This window comes from Stenella coeruleoalba (assembly GCF_951394435.1).
Source record: "Stenella coeruleoalba genome assembly, chromosome: 7".
In the NCBI taxonomy this organism is placed as follows: domain Eukaryota; kingdom Metazoa; phylum Chordata; class Mammalia; order Artiodactyla; family Delphinidae; genus Stenella; species Stenella coeruleoalba.
Window position 1 is genome coordinate 72,463,947 of NC_137153.1, and position 20,263 is coordinate 72,484,209.

Sequence of the window (20,263 nt, forward strand, 5' to 3'; positions counted from 1 at the left end):
TAGGGCAGTGAACACGCTCTGTTTGATACCATAATGATGGACACATGTCATTCTACTTTTGTCCAAACCCATAGAATGTACAACACCAAGAATGAACCATAATGTAAACTGTGGACTTTGGGTAATTATGATGGTCAATGTAGGTTCATCAATTATAACAAAAGTACCACGCTGGTGGGGGATGTTGATACCAGAGGAGGCTGTGCATGTGTGAGGGCAGGGGATATCTTTGTACCTTTTGCTCAATTTTGCCGTAAACCTAAAAGTGTTCTGCAAAAAAAAAAGACTAGTACGTTTTTTTAAAAGAGGAGACAATGCATGCATAATTAAGGTCAATTCATTTGATTACCTGTTCACGGGAGGAAAATTTTATGTTCCTCCTTCAACCAAGAAAAGCCAAGGAGTCCCATTCTAAGTTCACTGCCATAAGTGATCATGTTTTTTTTTAAGAGGTGAAGATGATCCTTTACAGGTGTTATTTCGGAATTGCCAGCCTGCCCCCAGATTTCTTTCCAAACCCTAGTGTTTTGCTGCTTGGGAAGCCCTAAAGATTCCTAAAACATTGTCCACGGGCATCCCTACCCAGATTCATTCTATTTACTGTTGGCCTGCTTGTGGTATAACTGTGAACTTTCATCGGCATCCTCTTTCTTTTAAGTCCCCAAAGTTATGAATTATGAGATAAAACGTGGGTTGCAAGAAGTCACTGATTAAGGATAATGGTCATAATCTAGCTTTTGGCCACCTGTTTACTTCCTTCCAGATGGCCTGTGAGCCATCACCTCTGTGAGGGTGCCCGGTTGCCCAGGTTGCCCGCTCTGAGCACCACCCGAGATGGGCTTTCTATGTGACCCTGAAGACTTCATGTCTGTTCAATGGGGTTTTTTCCCCTGCTTTCTGTCTAGAACTCATCTTTGCAAAGAGTTCCATTTCTTTGATTTAAGGCCTCCTCCCCCATTATATGTCATCATTCCTGGGAGGAGTAACACCGTAAGCTACACAATGGAAGTGGATGGTAGACTAGGATAAGCTTAAGATGGCATTTTGCAAGGGGTGGGGGGTGAGGGCTGAATCTTATGTTGGACCAGTCACTCCTCCTTCTCCACAAGATCTTCGGAGGAGGTAAATACAAACAGTAGGCAGAGCAAGAAAAAGTGATGCTTTTGATTAACTTCCTCAGTGAGGAGGTGCTGGTCTGGTTATCAGGGTGGACTTCATCTGATACCCACCCAATGCATCTAACATTGAACCTCAGAACCTATCATCCCAATGAAAAGCCACACACCTCCAGTGCCAGAGGAAAGGGAATTCAGGAATGCTTAGAGCTGGCTCCCGACTCCCCACTCCATTCTTCTCCCCAGCCCTCCCAGGTATGCCTGCTGCAAAAGAAGACAGACCATCTAAAGGGAGAAAAATAAAAGGCTGATGCTATCCCAAGCAACCCCATGCAATCTGACCATTACAACTGGAAGAATATTAGTAAAGAGAGACACGCGTCATTCCATGTGCGGTCCTAGAAGCCATTCGGAGTGCCCTAGAGTTTCACCAAGTCATTGTTGGCGACAGTGATCAAAGCAGATTAGCACATCCTCTCCTTGGAGTAGGATAAAAGGCGGGGAGAGAAGAAGGGACTGAAGAAGACTTTCTAAAGGTCAGAATTTACCTCCTACAGCATTTACACATTAATATGAATTAATTAATCACAGGAAGTTGACAAAATAAACATACGTTAGGAAAGGCTGAGAGGAAGGAGTCTATCCAGGGAGAGATGGGGAAAGTGTGGAGGTTCTGCTGTGCTAACATGTTCGAAGTCCCAAAGCTGGTCGGTGGCAGAGGGAAGATTTCTATCGAGTTCCTTTAGGTTTCAAAGATCACGCTCTTCCTACCATCTTGCGTACCAAAAAAAAAAAAAGGGTGTCTAAAGAAGGCTTGACTGCATCTCAGCTACCTAAGATAGTATCACACCAAGAACTACTTGAAAATAAATTCCTGTGTCGGTATCTGACTTAATTCTTTTATGGTATTCATTCTTGAGAAACACCAGAAGAGAATGAATGCCTCATTTTATTTGATTAAAATAAACTTGTTAAAATAAACATGTCAGAAAAAGATTTGAGAGAGTTGTTTTCTAATCCTTCACGCATATTTTCTCTCCTTAAAGAACAGGAGTCAAAGAGATGGAATGCATCACCATACTTTGCACTTTAGCACCGCATATTCCAAATGCCTGTTAACGATTCAGGTTATTCTGTGATACCAGTTGACACCTCAAGGAGATCTCCAGTGGCTACACTGAGTTCTCAAGAAGCTGCCTGTTCTAGGTTCTTTGAATCTCTACACAAGGCAAGCCACCCATACTATTAAAAAAAAAAAAGTTTCACTCCCTGGTATGTCATGCGATACCAGCAACGTGTATGGGAGACCGTAAAACGACACCCTGTGTCATTTATTTTCAAGAGAATGAAGGATTGACGTGGACATTTATTGTGGGAAGGAGTCACTGTGCTGCCGTATTGTCAACTGAGAAATATGCTTCCCAGAATCCCCTCCCCTGTAATGATTCTGAGAGTTGGCCAAAAGTGACGCTGTCGAAGATCTGGAAGTGAAAGCAAAGAGACTGCCACTACTCTTTGAAGGTAGTTGTTGCTTAGAGGTCATGAGAGACCGCTTGAAAAGGCCGTTGTTAGAGACTCAATCTTCTTTTGAGACAAGTTAGTACCATCCTATTCTGACAGGCACTCGGATTCCAAAACGCCATTTCAAAGATGGCATAGACTTAGAAATCACACTGGTTTAAGAGTCAGAAGCTTGTCCTAAGACAACTAATAATAATAGCACACATTTATTGTTTGCGATCTGCTCTGTGATTCACAGTATATATCAGTCTTCACAATGACCCTATGAGGTAGACACTGTAATTATCCTCATTTTACAGATGAGGAAACTGCGGCACTGAGATGTTAAGTAACTTGCTCATGGTTGTATATAGCTTATACGAGGAATATTACCAGGACCTGGATATTAAGCTTCACTGAAACTCTAAATTTCTAGTTGTGTGTTGGTGGCCCAGTCACTTCAACACAAGAAGTCTCATTTTTCTCATCTGTCAAAGGAGAACCTCATACTGCGTGGCCTCTGAGGCCCTTTCTGGGACAGTTGGTCTATTACTCTACTTCCCTCATATTACGCAGTGACATTCTCCCCAGCAAGAATTTGATGCCACGCATTTAAAATTCCTTCATCAAAAATCACCTCTTGGGCTCCCCTGGTGGCGCAGTGGTTGGGAGTCCGCCTGCCGATGCAGGGGGCGCGGGCTCGTGCCCCGGGACGGGAAGATCCCACGTGCCGCGGAGCGGCTGGGCCCGTGAGCCATGGCCGCTGAGCCTGCGCGTCCGGAGCCTGTGCTCCGTAACGGGAGAGGCCACAACAGTGAGAGGCCCGTGTACCGCAAAAAAAAAAAAAAAAAAAAAAAAAAATCACCTCTTACGATAGATTGGGAGTTTGGGATTGACGTGTACACACTGCTATATTTAAAATAGATAACCAAGAAGAACCTACTGTAAAATAAATAAATAAACAACCAAATAAATAAATTTGTTGACAAAAATAAATTAGTTTTTAAAAAATCACCTTTTCGCTCCCCTCTAAGAAACTCATCCCAGGTGGCTTCATCTTGTCTTCATCTTTGTATCTTTTCATCCAGTACCAAAATACAGTGGAAGTCAATGAGAAAGTGATTTTATATACAAGTTTCTGTTTGTTTATTTGTTTTTACACAGATCTTCCCAGCAAGTTACCCAGAGTGAATGTCTGAAGTTTCTTATAACTTGGCACGCTTTCTCTCTTCTGCATTCTAGTATGCAACAAAATTCATAAAGTAACACCATTTCCTGTTACTAAGCACCTGTTGTCCAACTTGTTTTTAGAAGGCAAAAGACTCTGGTATTCCTGGTTTTCATTTTGATGCAAAGAAGGAGTTCTGAAGCTAAGCTGAGTACAAGGAGAAGAAGATCAGCTGGCGTTCCATGCTGCCCTTGGAAATGCTCACAAGGCCTACAACTTGAGAAATATTTGGAGGCTTTCAAGTTCGGCAGGTTTCACAACCCATCCCTTAACTGGGCTCAAGGATAACAACGGCTCTAGTGAATTCTTTCCCACACACATTAGTAAAGACCGTCAGAAGCTGTTTGCTTTCATCTGGCAGGCTCGGCAGTAAACCTTCACTGTCCTACCCCAGGACTCTATCCACTTTCTGGTCCTCTGTCAACATCTAGTCTGCTTGGATTTCATTGCCTCTGTATTCCACAGGATATGACGCTGGTCCACTGCATTGATGATATCATGCTGTTTTGACCCGGGGAGTAGGAAGTAGCCATTACCCCAGACAGCGTGATATAACACATCCATGCCAGAGGGTGGGAGACAAATCTGTCAAAAATTCAGGTGTCTGCGATGTTTCTCCTATGGCCGGGATTTATGTGTCTTGGAATCAAGGGGTGCAATGAGACTGGCTTCTTTCTCTTTTATCCCTGGTGATCCGTTAGTAAAGTCTTTGCTTTTTGTTCCCACAATTTTGCGCTCTTAGTTTAGAGATCTCAAATCCCAGTGGAGAAATGTTGCCACCGGCAGACACAATAGTGGGTTTTTAGCTGATATCTGACATGCTCTTCTGATCATTTTAGGCAACTCGTACCAAAGAACAAACTAACCAAAAAAAAAAAAAAAGATCTCAATACTTACTGGCTGGGGTGATTGACCCTGACCATCAAGGAAAAGTGGGGTCAAGGAAGAGTATGTCTGGAACTTCGGAGATCCTCTTAGGCTGCCTTTTAGCCATCCTGTGTCCTATGATAAAAGTTAATAAAGGACTTCCCTGGTGGTGCAGTGGTTAAGAATCCGCCTGCCAATACAGGGGACACGGGTTCAAGCCCTGGTCCAGGAAGATCCCACATGCCGTGGAGCAACTAAGCCTGTGCACAACTGCTGAACCTGTGCTCTAGAACCTGAGAGCCACAACTACTGAAGCTCACGCACCTAGAGCCTGTGCTCTGCAACAAGAGAAGCCACTGCAATGAGAAGCCAGTGCGCCGCAATGAAGAGTAGCCCCCACTCGCTGCAACTAGAGAAAGCCCATGCACAGCAATGAAGACCCAACGCAGCCAAAAAAAAAAAAAAAAAGTTAATGGAAAACTACAACATCCAATATAAACTGGATTGGTAATGGCTGAGACCCTGCTGGAATGAAGGTTTGGTTTACTCCATCATACAAGATTAGGATCAGCTGTACTGCTTGCTGATGGAAAAGAAAATATGAAATATAGTAGTGAAAGAGAAAAGTAATAAATACCAGCTATGACCACATGACTAGTTGTAGAAATGAGGACTGTAGTATTTATGACTGTTTCTTCCTTGCTTTGATGTGAACATGTTTGTAATATATATTAACCAATACATTTTTATTTTTACTTCCCCAATTCTCCTACTATCTAACATAGGATGTGTTAATAGCAGTTAACTTTATATCTCACTGTTTAAGTTAAAGGCTATCAGAGTGTAACTCAGCTAGAAGAGGACTGAACATCGTTCAATAATGGACAAATGTTACATGTGAGCTTCCAAGTAGCCTTTTTTGGGAAAAGGGTTTGCGTTTTTCTGCTGTATAAGGAATACCTGCGTCATGTTAAACGGAAGCATGATTTCACTATTGTCTTTATTTGAAAGTTAAATGTAGTTTGTTTGTTTTTTAAGCATTTATATACATGCCAGGGTGACGGAGAGTGGACTGTGGTGGTTTTGCTGTGTCACCTTGGTTAAACTTGAAGCTACATTTTCCAAAGATATATTTCGTGTGTGGTTCCAAGTTATAGTTGGTCAAAAGAGGAATTCTGTGAAATTTAGGAGGCAGAAGTCAAACAGCAGCCTTTATTCTCTAATGGTCATTTTGTTGTCCAATGTGGTAACAGATGGACGCAGAGGTATCCAACAGTTTCCAGCTGGAACTTACTCTGTTCTGTTGCATGTCCAACTCTTCTTCCCAACTCTTGGCCCTGCTGACACACCCCAGATGTTTGGCTGAGGACCCCCAGACATGGGAGCAGCTTCCCATATATCTCGCCGGGAGCTCCCCCTTTCCAGCCCCTTCAGCAGCTCGACATGCTTGGCTTCTCAAAATAACCAGTTGGTGATGCCTTCTCTGACGCACCAACTTTCTGCAGCTTCTCCCAGAATGTAGGGTCTATTTTTCCATAATAAATCCTTTCGCCCATAACACTTATAATCACTGGAACTCTGATAGATACAGACAAAATCAGAAACATCATGTGCAACTTCTCAAAGTAGCTATAAAGGGAATAGGCGTTCCATTCTTTATCCATTCCTTCTCCCTGCTGCCTGGAATGCAGAAGTGATGGCTGGGGCTCTAGTAGCAGTTCTTGGACCATGAGGGAGCAGTCACATTCCATGGATGGAGGAATAGCAAAAGAAGAAGCCTAAGTTGATGATTGGTAAACCACAACCTGCTTACTTCTGGCTTTTGTTTACATGAAGAAAAGCACATTTCTGTTTGGGCAACTCTAATGTCAGGTTTTATATCAGTCACAACCACTCTAATTTCAAATTTTCTATCACTCATAGCCCAAATGAATCTTAACTGAAATAGTACCTGAAGACCTTATTTTTTCTTTTTTATTTGTTACATGTTATGTCATCATATTAATATACCATATTATATTTAACCATTTCTCCCTGTAGATAGGCACTAAGGTTTTCTCCAATTTTTTGATGTTATAAATGATGATGCAGCAAATATCTTTGGGAATACAGCTTTGCCCTTCCCTATTTACCAGTCTCTCCCTCCACCCATCTGTAAAGCCCCTCACGGAATTTTACTGTTCCCCATCTTTGTGCCTGGAACACTATAGCACTCCAAGCATGTCTGAGCATGAATGGATAAATAAATGAATGCCACATGGCTCTAGCCACGGTGCTGCAAGCCCTTCCCAACTGCTGGTCCTACTGACCAAGTTCTTACCTAAAAAGCCACATCCTACAACCACCCTGAGCCCAGGAAATACCTACACAGCCCCAAAATGCAAGCTAATTTTTGTCTTAATATCAAGTCCATGCTTTTTATGCCTTCATGCATCTATCTATCCATTAATCCACTTGTCCATACATTCATTTCTTCAACGAACAGTTATTGAACCTCCCTATAATATACCAGGCATCAGTGTCTGTTGCTAGAGATGCAATAATGGAAAAGAATGAAATAAATAATGGAAAAGTCCTAACACTCAGAGAAGTCTCAGCCTAGTGGGGAAGCCAACGGGGGACAATTATAAGGCAGAGGGACAAATACTCTGATGGGATAAGGTCCATGTGTTGTGGGTAGAGAGGAGGCGTTTCAACACAGACAAGGCAAGGGGGAGAGAGAACACAGAATTCTTCAAGGGCAGCTCCTCTGAGTGGTGGAGGAAGGTAGAGGGTATCCCTAGGAAAAGAGAACAAGGCCCATTCGTGGAGAGTGTGTCCTGCAATTGCCTTTACCTGGACTTAAGCTTCTTGAATCTTGTCCCTGATCCCTGGTGACTCAGAGACACCCCGTGCGATGTTAGACTCATAACATCACTTCCTTCTCTGTTCTTTAATCGTATTATGTTCTTTTTTTTTAAACATCTTTATTAGAGTATAATTGCTTTACAATGGTGTGTTAGTTTCTGCTTTATAACTAAGTGAATCAGCTATACGTTTACATATACCCCCATATCTCTTCCCTCTTGCGTCTCCCTCCCACCCTCGCTATCCCACCCCTCTAGGTGGTCACAAAGCACCAAGCTGATCTCCCTGTGCTATGCGGCTGCTTCCCACTAGCTAGCTATTTTCCATTCGGTAGTGTATATAAGGCCATGCCACTCTCTCACTTCATTCCAGCTTACCCTTCCCCCTCCCCACGTCCTCAAGTCCATTCTCTATGTTTACATCTTTATTCCTGTCCTGCCCCTAGGTTCTTCATAACCTTTTTTTTTCTTTTTTTAAGATTCCGTATATATGTGTTAGCAAACAGTATTTGTTTTTCTCTTTCTGACTTACTTCACTCTGTATGACAGTCTCTAGGTCCATCCACCTCATTACAAATAACTCAATTTTGTTTCTGTTTATGGCTGAGTAATATTCCATTCTATATATGTGCCACATCTTCTTTATCCATTCATCTCTTGATGGACACTTAGGTAGCTTCCATTTCTTGGCTATTGTAAATAGAGCTACAATGAACATTGTGGTACATGACTCTTTTTGAATTATGGTTTTCTCAGGTATATGCCCAGTAGTGGGATTGCTGGGTCGTATGGTAGTTCAATTTTTAGGTTTTTAGGGAACCTCCATACTGTTCTCCATAGTGACTGTATCAATTTACATTCCCACCCACAGTGCAAGAGGGTTCCCTTTTCTCCACACCCTCTCCAGCATTTATTATTTGTAGATTTTTTGATGATGGCCATTCTGACTGGTGTGAGGTGATACTTCATTGTAGTTTTGATTTGCATTTCTCTAATGATTAGTGATGTTGAGCATCCTTTCATGTGTTTGTTGATTAGTGATGTTGAGCATTCTTTCATGTGTTTGTTGGCACTCTGTATATCTTCTTTGGAGAAATGTCTATTTAGGTCTTCTGCCCATATTTTGGATTGGGTTGTTTTTCTTTTGATATTGAGCTGCTTGTATATTTTAGAGATTAATCCTTTGACAATTGCTTCATTTGCAAATATTTTCTCCCATTCTGAGGGTTGTCTTTTTGTCTTGTTTATGGTTTCCTTTGCTGTGCAAAAGCTTTTCGGTTTCATTAGGTCCCATTTGTTTATTTTTGTTTGTATTTCCATTTCTCTAGGAGGTGGGTCAAAAAGGATCTTGCTGTGATTTATGTCATAGAGTGTTCTGCCTATGTTTTCCTCTAAGAGTTTTGTAGTTTCTGGCCTTACATTTATGTGTTTAATCCATTTTGAATTTATTTTTGTGTATGGTGTTAGGGCATGTTCTAATTTCATTGGTTTATATGTAGCTGTCCAGTTTTCCCAGCACCACTTATTGAAGAGGCTGTCTTTTCTCCACTGTATATTCTTGCCTCCTTTGTCAAAGATAAGGTGACCATATGTGCGTGGGTTTATCTCTGGGCTTTCTATCCTGTTCCATTGATCTGTATTTCTGTTTTTGTGCCAGTACCATACTGTCTTGATTACTGTAGCTTTGTAGTATATTCTGAAGTCAGGGAGCCTGATTCGTATTATGTTCTTTATCTTCTTTATCCCCTCTCACTGCCCCATCTTTCTCCCGAAGCTTGGACTTCACTTTGTTTCCTTACTTCAAGCCTCTTTTAGTTTCCTAGGGCTGTTTGTGGTACAAAGTACCACAATCTGGATGGCTTCAACAACAGAAATGTATTGTCTCCTAGTTCTAGAGGCTAGAAATCTGAGATCAATGTGTCATCACAGTTGGTTCTTTCTGAGGGCTTTGAGGGAGAATCTGTTCTTGGACTTTCTTTGGCTTTAGATGGCATTCTCCCTGTGTCTTCACATTGTCATCCTTCTGTGAGTCTCTGTGTCTAAGTTTCCCCTTTTTATAAGGACACTAGTCATATTGGATTCAGGCCCATCCTAATGACCTCATATTAAATTAACTTGATCATCTGTAAAGACTCTGTTACCTGAAAACTGGGTTCGCCTCTTGGAGGGTGTCAAGCCAAAAGATAAACCAAGCTAAAGATCAGGAGAAGGAAGCTTTTATTACTTGCTGAAAGTAAGGAGAACACCAGAGATCCTTCCAAAAGCAGCATCTCCTTGAACACCAAAATTGGGGAAGTTTTAAGCTAAGGGTACATGCATATTCATGAAGGGGCTGGGTGGTGTTTGCAAAGTCATGAGGGCGCTTGAGTGGAGGTAAATTCAACGTAGTGTTGGGGCAAAGGTTGACAGACTCCAAGCTTTAGTTGATTGAAGTCACGAGGGTCAGAAAAGGTCAACTTCATCATTCCCTAGGTTCCGACCAGTCTGGGGTCTTAGCATGTAGTTACCATCCTCCAGCTGGTTGGGGGCCTTGGTTCCTGTAGAACAACTCAAAGGTGTGTATCAGGTTGTTATGTATATCCCTTGAGGAGGAACTAGGACTCTGTTTTATTGCTGAACTATTGTTTCTTGAGTGCTTTTCCTCTGTTCCTGCATTCCTTTGTTCTCTTAAGATCATTAATTTCTGAGACCTGTTCAAGGGCAAGCACTGTGGCCAGGCTTAGATCACAAAATGGGCTTAGGTAAAAAATGGCTTCCCTTATGTCAAGAAGGCCATACCTGGTTTTCTTTCTCCAGGGACCCCTACCCTATCCGCTTACCACTCTACTTCCAAATAAGGTCACATTCAGAGGTACGAGGGTTTAGGACTTCAACATCTTTAGGGGAGGGACACAGTTCAACCCTAAACAGAACTTAAGATCTCAGCTCCCCTCCAATTGTTCCTGCTCTGCTCTCACCTCCTCCAATGTGACAATTAGGAAAGCCACCACCAAAAAGTCCTGATGCTTATGCCTGGGATTTTTAAAAAATTGCATTTCATCAGTAAGGCCCCCATGTGCTGCTGGTTTATTTCTTAATAAAATTGACCACCTCCTCTGTGGGCTTTAATTATAAGGCAGAGGAAATGAATAACAGAGAATCCAATCTGAGGTGGCAGTGAGGCCATTTCCATTTAACTTTTTTGCAGATCCCCACTGTGTACATCATTCTCATAAGCCATGGAATTAAGCAAATGAGCCCACTGGGTCAGACCTTGCAGCTCACTACTGTCAGAGTGGATGTCTGGAGTAAATAGTGATAGCTGGGTCACGTGCACAGATGGGGCTGCACTAAGCTGAGCGGGCTGGGTGCAGTCCTCAGCATGAATGTCTACTACAGGCTGCTCGGGAGAGGGCTCACTTGAATATCTGCTCCAAAACTTATGCCTGAGAGGACAAGAAAGCTGTCCACTGCTTAAACAGGACAATAGGCTCTTGCAACTAGAAGAGATGTTAGTAAACCTCTTCCAAAGGCTCTTAACCCATGTGCATGGATGAGCTTCCCAGGATCCGCAGCAGTGTTAATGCCCCACCCACATCCCCCCTTGGCCCACCCAGAACTTACCTTCAGCTTCAGTGAACAATTCCCATACACCTGGAAGCCTTCTCAAACACCTGAGGGCTTTCTTTTACCTGAGGGCTTTTTTGGCTGCAGGAATGTGCTTGCCCCAGGGCAGAGCAGTCTGGAATAGCTGGAAAGTTAACGCCACAATTCTAAGGTATGTTCTGCACATTGTCTCAGAGGGACCTCCAGCAAAATGGAGCCTCTCTTATCCACAGTGGTACCTACTAGGTAACACATCCTTTTTTGGGTTTCTTCCCTTCTCTGTTTTACTTCCTCAATGTATTCCTCTGAATCGCCTACCAAATAAACTACTTACATCCAAGTCCTTATCTCAGGGTTTATTTCTGAGGGAACGCAAATTAAATCAATGTTTATAAACCCCCTGAAACTACGTGCAAAAGTCTGCGTGCCTGTGCGTTTTTCTGGGAAAGGGTACATAGCTTTCCTCAGATCCTCAAAAATTTTTACCCTAAACCCCCAAAATGGTAAGAACCACTGCTCATCATTTCATGGATGACAGCAGTTTCTTTCAGGTCTAATCTAATCACTTTCAGCCTGGGAAACCAAAAGGAAAAGAGTCAACATTTCAACTTGTTGACAGATCAGCACAATAGGAACCAGGATGGGAAAGAGAACAGCACCCATGTGTGAGAGTTCAGAACAGGAAAGATCTTTACATACAGTCCTCAGATGCTGTTTCCAAGGCCCGTGGTTGTTTAAGGCTAATCTGATGTGTGTATGTGTTTTATTTTATTTCCAAATAGAAGGGCCGGTCACAAAAAGACAAAAACTGTATGATTCCACTTATATGAAGTACCGAGGGTGGTCATATTCATGGAGACAGAAAGTAGAATGGTGGTTCCCAGGGGCTGGGGAGAGGTGGGGAATGGGGAGTCGTTGTTTAGTGGGTACAGAGTCTCAGATCTGCAAGATGGAAAGAATTCTGGAGATTGGTTACATAACAGGGTGAATGTACTTAACACTATTGAACTATACACTTAAAAATGGTTAAGCTGGTAAATTTTATGTTAAATGTGTTTATCACAATTGTAAAGGAAAATGTGTAAAAGCCACTGATCTCAATAAACAACAACAACAAAGTAGAAGGAAATGTGACCCCCATATTGGCACTACCTCTTTTCAGGGATCATTGCTCACAGTGTACAGTAATGACTTCAGAGACAGATTCTTGGGATCCTCAATGCTCAGTAAGAATATTTTAATGTATTTTTTCTCCATCATGATAATCAAAAAACAATTTAAGTATATTCCGCATGATACGGCATTTGAGTATGTGGAATTGCTAAACAGTCCCCTCGCGTTAGTGAATTTGACTTCTGTTGACTTTGACTGTGTGGCCACTGTTAGATGGGTTCAATGTCCTAATGTCAGACTGTCAGTAATAGGGCTGTGTCTGCCACTGTCCTCATGTCAAAGTCCTGTACAGTGATAATTTTCCATTGGACAATCTTTTTTTCTAGAATAAGATTTTAGTCTCTCTGTTATTTAATAAATTGAGACTTGAATTCGCCATCATGACAATGACAGGGCTTGGCAGTTATGTACCACTGTGATTGCTGCAGGAGATGTAAAATGTAAGTGAGATGCTGGAGCCAAGTAGACACCAAAGGACATGTGACTCCTCGACATCAGCAAAGGCTTCACAGGAGCTTAAACAGCCTAGCTTGAAGTCAAAGAGACTATGATGTAAAGAAAACTTGGCTTAAGGTCAAGTTGTTAAAATGTTCTCTTTCTAATATTTACAGGATTCTGTCAACATTCTAAGAGTTAACTCTATAAATCCAGACATTTGTTTTTGGCATCTGCTAGGAAAAGGACTTCAGATGTTATTTTCCTACACTAATGCTACCAAAAATTAGATTAAAGAACACATTTGGTCCAGATTTTGGTAATTCAGTAGAACTAACAAATTTTAAGTGAATATGATAACTTTTCACAGTTTGTAAAACAATGTAACATTAAAATTGCCTTTTAAGGTTGGTTTTTTTTAAAGTTATAATAAAATATTGACTATATTCTTTGTGCTGCATGATACTTCCTTCTAGCTTATTTATTTTATACATAGTAGTTTATACCCCTTAATCCCCTACTCTTTTTTAAAAAATTTTTTTAAACATCTTTATTGGAGTATAATTGCTTTACAATGGTGTGTTAGTTTCTGCTTTATAATGAAGTGAATCAGCTATACATATACATATACCCCCATATCTCTTCCCTCTTGCGTCTCCCTCCCTCCCACCCTCCCTATCCCACCCCTCTAGGTAGTCACAAAGCACCAAGCTGATCTCCCTGTGCTATGCGACTGCTTCCCACTAGCTATCTATTTTACATTTGGTAGTGTATATATGTCAATGCTACTCTCTCAGTTCATCCCAGCTTCCCCATCCCCCCTCCCCATGTCCTCAAGTCCATTCTCTATGTCTACATCTTTATTCCTGTCCTGCCCCTACGTTCATCAGAATCATTTTTTTTAGATTCCATATATATGTGTTAGCATATGGTATTTGTTTTTCTCTTTCTAACTTACTTCACTCTGTATGACAGTCTCTAGGTCCATCCACCTCATTACAAATAACTCAATTTCATTTCTTCTTTTGGCTGAGTAATATTCCATTGTGTATATGTGCCACATCTTCTTTATCCATTTCTCTGTCGATGGACACTTAGGTAGCTTCCATGTCCTGGCTATTGTAAATAGAGCTGCAATGAACATTGTGGTACATGACTCTTTTTGAATTATGGTTTTCTCAGGGTATCTGCCCAGTAGTGGGATTGCTGGGTCATAGGGTAGTTCTATTTTTAGTTTTTTAAGGAACCTCCATACTGTTCTCCATAGTGGCTGTATCAATTTGCATTCCCACCAACAGTACAAGAGGGTTCCCTTTTCTCCACACCCTCTCCAGCATTTACTATTTGTAGATTTTTTGATGATTGCCATTCTGACTGGTGTGAGGTGATACCTCACTGTGATTTTGATTTGCATTTCTCTAATGATTACTGATGTTGAGCATCCTTTCATGTGTTTGTTGGCACTCTGTATATCTTCTTTGGAGAAATGTCTATTTAGGTCTTCTGCCCATCTTTGGATTGGGTTGTTTGTTTTTTTGATATTGAGCTGCATGAACTGTTTGTATATTTTGGAGATTAATCCTTTGACAGTTGCTTCATTTGCAAATATTCTCTCCCATTCTGAGGGTTGTCTTTTTGTCTTGTTTATGGTTTCCTTTGCTGTGCAAAAGCTTTTCAGTTCCATTAGGTCCCATTTGTTTATTTTTGTTTTTGTTTCCATTTCTCAAGGAGGTGGTTCAAAAAGGATCTTTCTGTGATTTATGTCATACAGTGTTCTGCCTATGTTTTCCTCTAAGAGTTTGATAGTGTCTGGCCTTACATTAAGGTGTTTAATCCATTTTGAGTTTATTTTTGTGTATGGTGTTAGGGAGTGTTCTAATTTCATTCTTTTACATGTAGCTGTCCAGTTTTCCCAGCATGACTTATTGAAGAGGCTGTCTTTTCTCCGTTGTATATTCTTGCCTCCTTTGTCAAAGATAAGGTGACCATATGTGCGTGGGTTTATCTCTGGGTTTTCTGTCTTGTTCCATTGATCTGTATGTCTGTTTTTGTGCCAGCACCATACTGTCTTTATTAATGTAGCTTTGTAGTATAGTCTGAAGTCAGGGAGCCTGATTCTTCCAGCTCCATTTTCTTTTCTCAAGATTGCTTTGGCTATTCGGGGTCTTTTGTGTTTCCATAAAATTGTAAAATTTTTTGTTCTAGTTCTGTGAAGAATGCCATTGGTAGTTTGATAGGGATTGCATTGAATCTGTAGATTGCTCTGGGTAGTATAGTCATTTTCACAACGTTGATTCTTGCAATCCAAGAACATGGTATATCTCTCCATCTGTTTGTATCATCTTTGATTTCTTTCATCAGTGTCTTATAGTTTTCTGCATACAGGTCTTTTGTCTCCTTAGGTAGGTTTATTCCTAGATATTTTATTCTTTTTGTTGCAATGGTAAATGGGAGTGTTTCCTTAATTTCTCCTTCAGATTTTTCATTAGTAGTGTATAGGCATGCAGGTGATTTCTGTGCATTAATTTTGTATCCTGCTACTTTACCAAATTCATTGATGAGCTCTAGTAGTTTTCTGGTAGCATCTTTAGGATTCTCTACGTATAGTATCATGTCATCTGCAAACAGTGACAGTTTTACTTCTTCTTTTCCGATTTGGATTCCTTTTATTTCTTTTTCTTCTCTGATTGCCGTGGCTAAGATTACCCTGAATTAGCAAACAAAACCTTACTGTTATTAATACAATTTTGTGCAAAGTACTTTACAAATAGATTTGTTGTTCACATTGATATTTATAGAAATTAAAAAAAACAGAACAGGATAAATGTAGATCTGGACTTGTGTTTTGTCTTTTTTTTTCTTTTCATATACCAGTTTATTATAAAGGATACAGAAGAACAGCCATATGAAGAGGTACACAGGGCAAGGTCCATAGGGTCTGTCCCCATGGAACTGGGATGGACCCACCCTCCTGGCATGTAGGTGCATTTACCAACCCAGAAGCTCTCTGAATCCCAACCGTTTGTGTGTTTATGGAGCCCTAATAACATAGGCATGATTGATTAAATCTTTGGCCATTAGCAATTGATTCATCCCCTTGCTCAGAGGTCAGGGTGTGGAGGTGAAAGTTGTTTGTCTTTTTAGTATTAAGCCTTACACCTACAATTCAGTTTTAGCCAAATAATAATTTCTCAACATTACTTTAATATTATAAATATGAAATCAATTGCTTTTCTTGTTTTAGTTTGCATTTAATTTATGCATTTTTTTCCTTTTTGTCTAGTGTGTAAGAGCTATAGCACAATGAGAATATACCTAGCTTTACTTGTACTTAAATAGTGTTATACTAGAAGTGCTTAAGTGAACCCCAGGGAGTCTATGAGACTTTGTTTTTTCAGAAGGGCTTTGTACATCACTCAAGCTAGAGAAATACTGTCTTAAAGATTCAGAGGAAGGTGTTATCAATGTAGCCTGGGTTGTCAGTGTTGGGAAATAATTCTCCATGGGACTCTCATGTTTCTAAACATCTTGTGACCAGAGGTGCTCACTGACTTTGTTCTGGACTGTATCTTCAAGGATGTTTGCATTGTGAACAACATTGGCAGATAGAGACAGTGTGTCTATGAAGCGAAGTGCAGATTTGGTTATAGCATTGGAAGATAGAGATAGTAAAAGGGGGCCATGCTTACTGTCCATTATGAAAGGTTCTAGTTCCTTAAGCTCTGTGTTCCTCTCCTGTAATGCAGCCTACTGTGTATGCAGGTGTCACCTGATCCACTTCACAGTACCCTGTGGGCATCAGGACTTGGGAAACTGGCACAAAAAATGCTAGTGCTCTGGCTATTACTACTGCTGTTGGTAAAGAAAACAAAACAAAACAAACAAACAAAAAACTATCCTGTGCCTTTGTCATGAAACCCAGGAGTTTCATGGCTCCTGCCACATCCATGAAACTGTAACTGGTTAAATTGTCAACTTGCAAGTAGCGTGGAATTTCAGACCCTTCATAGTTCTAGACAATCAGGTTGGCCCTATGGATGAAGTGGAGTTTGAGATATGACCTGAAGAATGGGTACAAATTGGCTGGGTGGATATGAAGCTGGCATTCCACCTGGGTGAGTGTCACAAGATTCGTAATGGGAATTGGCTGTGGTCTCTAGTGGGGTGGTGAGTAGATTAGCCTGATGAGATTAGAGGATTGGGACTAAGAAATAACAAAAATTAGATTAGAAAATTAATTTGGGGCTATTTGTCATGTGTTTAAATGTTAGGTTAAAACAAATTCTGTATGTAATAGAAAATCTTTGAAAGTTTCTAGTCTCCTTCCTTCAATTTATCTGTTTTATTTACTTAAGTTTCTAAGCAGGGAGATGACATATTGAATCTCAGAGTATGATGTCATAAAAGAGTAAGGTGTGGTGTGATAAAAGAAGATCACCAGGTTTCTCATTCTGACTCTGCCATTTACCAGCTCTGTGACCTTAAGCAAGTTACTTCTCTGAATGCAGTGTTTCTATCTATAAAAGAAGGAATAATAGTCGCCTTAGCTTAAGAAGGTGTTGCAAATGTCATAGATAATGTCTCTAAAATGCTTAATGTAGTGCCCAGTACATAGTGGGGTCAATAAATGGGGAGGAGTTTTAACTAGCTAAGTGCAGAATGTAGAAGAAGTGAGGACACCGGTTTCCTCTGTTTTGAAGTTATTACAGTTACATAAGGATAAGGTCATTAGGACATGGGCTAAGATAGTGATGGTGGTCACAGGAAGGACCCTGAATAAATGAAAATCTACTCGAACTTGGAGATAGATTAGACATGAGAGCTAACATTTATTGAGTGCCTACTATGTGCCAACTGTTATTCGAAGCACTTCAGTATAATAACAGTTCTCCTAAATATGCTCTAAGGAGGGACTATTATTGTTGCTATCTCACAGTTGAGTAAGCTGAAGTTCACTGAGATGGAATAACTTGTCTGAAATCAAATAACCAAGAAAAAGCCAACCAAGACTCAAACCCAGGCCGCAGAGTACCAAGCCTGTGTGCTAAAGTACCATGCTGCACTCTCCCTGGCCATCAGAAGAAGTAAGGAAGCAGTCAGTGAGGACTTGCTGGTCTGGCCATCCCAACATCCTTGCCATGCGTGGTTCTGATGCTTCCTCTGTTTCTTCACATTGTGCGTTTTGCTTTTTAGTATGACTTGTAATTTTTTTTTTTTCATAGCTGGACATGGTGTACCAGGTAAAAGGAATTGCTATAAATATGTGGTGGTGAGGTATGGGGGAGGGGAAACGTGCTGTAGTCCTATGATTAGGTCTCAGTCTTTGACCTGTGCCCCTGGACTGTGAACTTCACAAGTGTTTCTCAGTTTTTCCTCCCACCTTAGACGGAACAGGCTGGCGAGAATGGGATGGAGTTGGGCATTTCCCTTCTCGCAATTAGTTAGGCTCCGATAATACCCCAGCAGGTTAGGTTCTGGTTAACTAGTTTCTCCTGAGGGCAGGCCTTGTTAGGAAGAGCAGAGTGCTCTGGGATATTTCAAAATGGTTCCTTTTTTCCTTACCTTGCTGGAAGCCCAAGAGGAATTCCTTTTTATTTATTTACTATGGGAACCTGGCTGAGCCTCTGGAGGTAAATCTCACAATATTGTGAGAGCCCCAGCCAGGTCCCCCTGGAGTTTTTAACTCTCAGAGTTATCCCTACTGAGTCCACCACAATTTGTCAGTTACAGTTCAGGTTTTCCTCCCTCGGCAGTGGGGCACCAGGGCGGTTTCTGTTCTGTGAGTCTCAGCTCTCTCTATGCACCTGTCTTTCCAGTCTTGAAGGCAGTGGTTTGCCCTGTGTCCTCCCTCTGTTACAGATCCAAGAAGAGTTGTTGATTTTTCAGTCTGTTCAACTTTTCACCTGTCATTGGTGGACTTCCAGTTCCTGTGGTATCAGGAACTGGAAGTGTTCCTTGCTGGCCTGGGAACTGAGGACGGTGGGGGGAGCAGAAGCTTGCACTGAGAAAATGATGCTGTGTGTCCTGACATGTTGAGTCTGTGGTTGGGGAACATTGGAATGGAGGTGGCCTGGAGGTGCTTGTGTGAGAGGCTATGTACGAAGGCATGGGTGTGAGGGTCACCTACTACACAGGAAATGGTTGCGTTCTTTCATCAACGTCACCCTCTTTGACTGTCAAAGGTGTGTGACCTTGGGCAGAGACAGCCTAGCATAGCTGACCAGGAATTAGAGAAGAGCTAGGACACCTGGCACCCCTTGGACTAGGCTTGCAAGAGGTGGTGTTACACCTGAGCATACTATCTTCTCAGAAGGACACTCAGGCCACAGGACACAGTTCTGGGACACACTGCCACCAGTGACTCTTATTTCCCAAAAGCAAGGAGGTAAGACGATGGTCTTTTCCCTTTAACCCCTTAGCCCCCATCACTGCACTGTCTGCCGTGGTTGACTCGTCTTCCTTTCTCTGTGGTAGACATCATGGTATAGTGGTACAAGCTCCAGAGTTGGAATTACATGGGTCTGGGTTGAAATCCCAATTCTCTAACTCAATAGCCCAGCCACTGTGTGTAAGTTAATTGTAAGTCATTTAATTTTGGATGTGTGGATTTTTTAAAGCTGTAAATGGAAATAATAATACCGTTCTCACAAGGTTTTGGTGAAATAACTATGAAAAGCCTTTAGTAAATGTTGGTTGCCTGCCCCCAGTGATTCCCTCGTCTTCCCGCCCATCCCCGGCCGGTTGTAAGCCCTGACCACAAATTCTTTGGCACCCCATTGAAAGGTGGGGAATCTGTGTCCCCTCTCCTCGAATCCAGGCAGGCTCATGACTGCTTCAACCAATAGAGTAGGGTGGCATGTCATTATGTGACTTCTGTGACTAGGTCAAAAAAGATGCTGCAGCTTTTGCCTTCTTCGCTGGTACACCTGCTCTTGGTGCCCCGAGCTGCCATGTAAGAAGTCTGGCTACACTGAAGCTACCAGGCTGGAAAGGCCACGTGTAGACATGGTGGACAACCACAGCTGAGCCCAGCCTTGTAATCACTCCCACCAAGGCACCAGACAAGTAGTAACGCTGAATTGGACCTTTCAAAGCTGGCATTTAGCCCAAATGTCAGCTAAATACCACCCAGGGATCTCCACTGATGCTACATGGAACAGGGTCAGCCAGCCAAGCCCTGTCCACAAAACCATGAGATACAATAAATGGTTGTTTTAAGCTGTTAAGTTTGGAGTAGCTTGTGACCCAGCAACAGTTAACTAGAACAACCCCTTTAATCCCATACACTCCAATCTCCCAGCCTCCTTACCTGAAATTGCCAGTCCTGAGTATATTCTGATTTTAGGCTCATTCTTCTAATATTTCATCATGTGAAATGTGATTTGGGGGAAATTCATTCTATCTCCCTACGCCTCCTTCCATCCTTCTTTCCTTCAATAAGAGGTTCCTGAGTGTTTTCCCCGTGTCAGATGCTACATTGGGCATGATTGCTTTCCTCTACGTCAGGGATCAAC

At 41.7% G+C, this 20,263-nt stretch overlaps 1 protein-coding gene across 2 annotated transcripts in view; it reads left to right on the forward strand.

The window, feature by feature from the left end:
• PIP5K1B (phosphatidylinositol-4-phosphate 5-kinase type 1 beta) overlaps nucleotides 1-20,263 on the forward strand; it is a 423,928-nt gene that overhangs the window by 34,733 nt on the left and 368,932 nt on the right. The window contains exon 1 of one of the 2 annotated variants that reach the window (XM_079925691.1): nucleotides 1,622-1,651. The exons of the other annotated variant lie outside the window; for it this stretch is intronic. The gene's annotated coding sequence lies outside the window, so the exon portion shown is untranslated. Of the gene's footprint in view, nucleotides 1-1,621; nucleotides 1,652-20,263 lie in introns of those variants that run through there. 2 annotated transcript variants of the gene reach the window in all.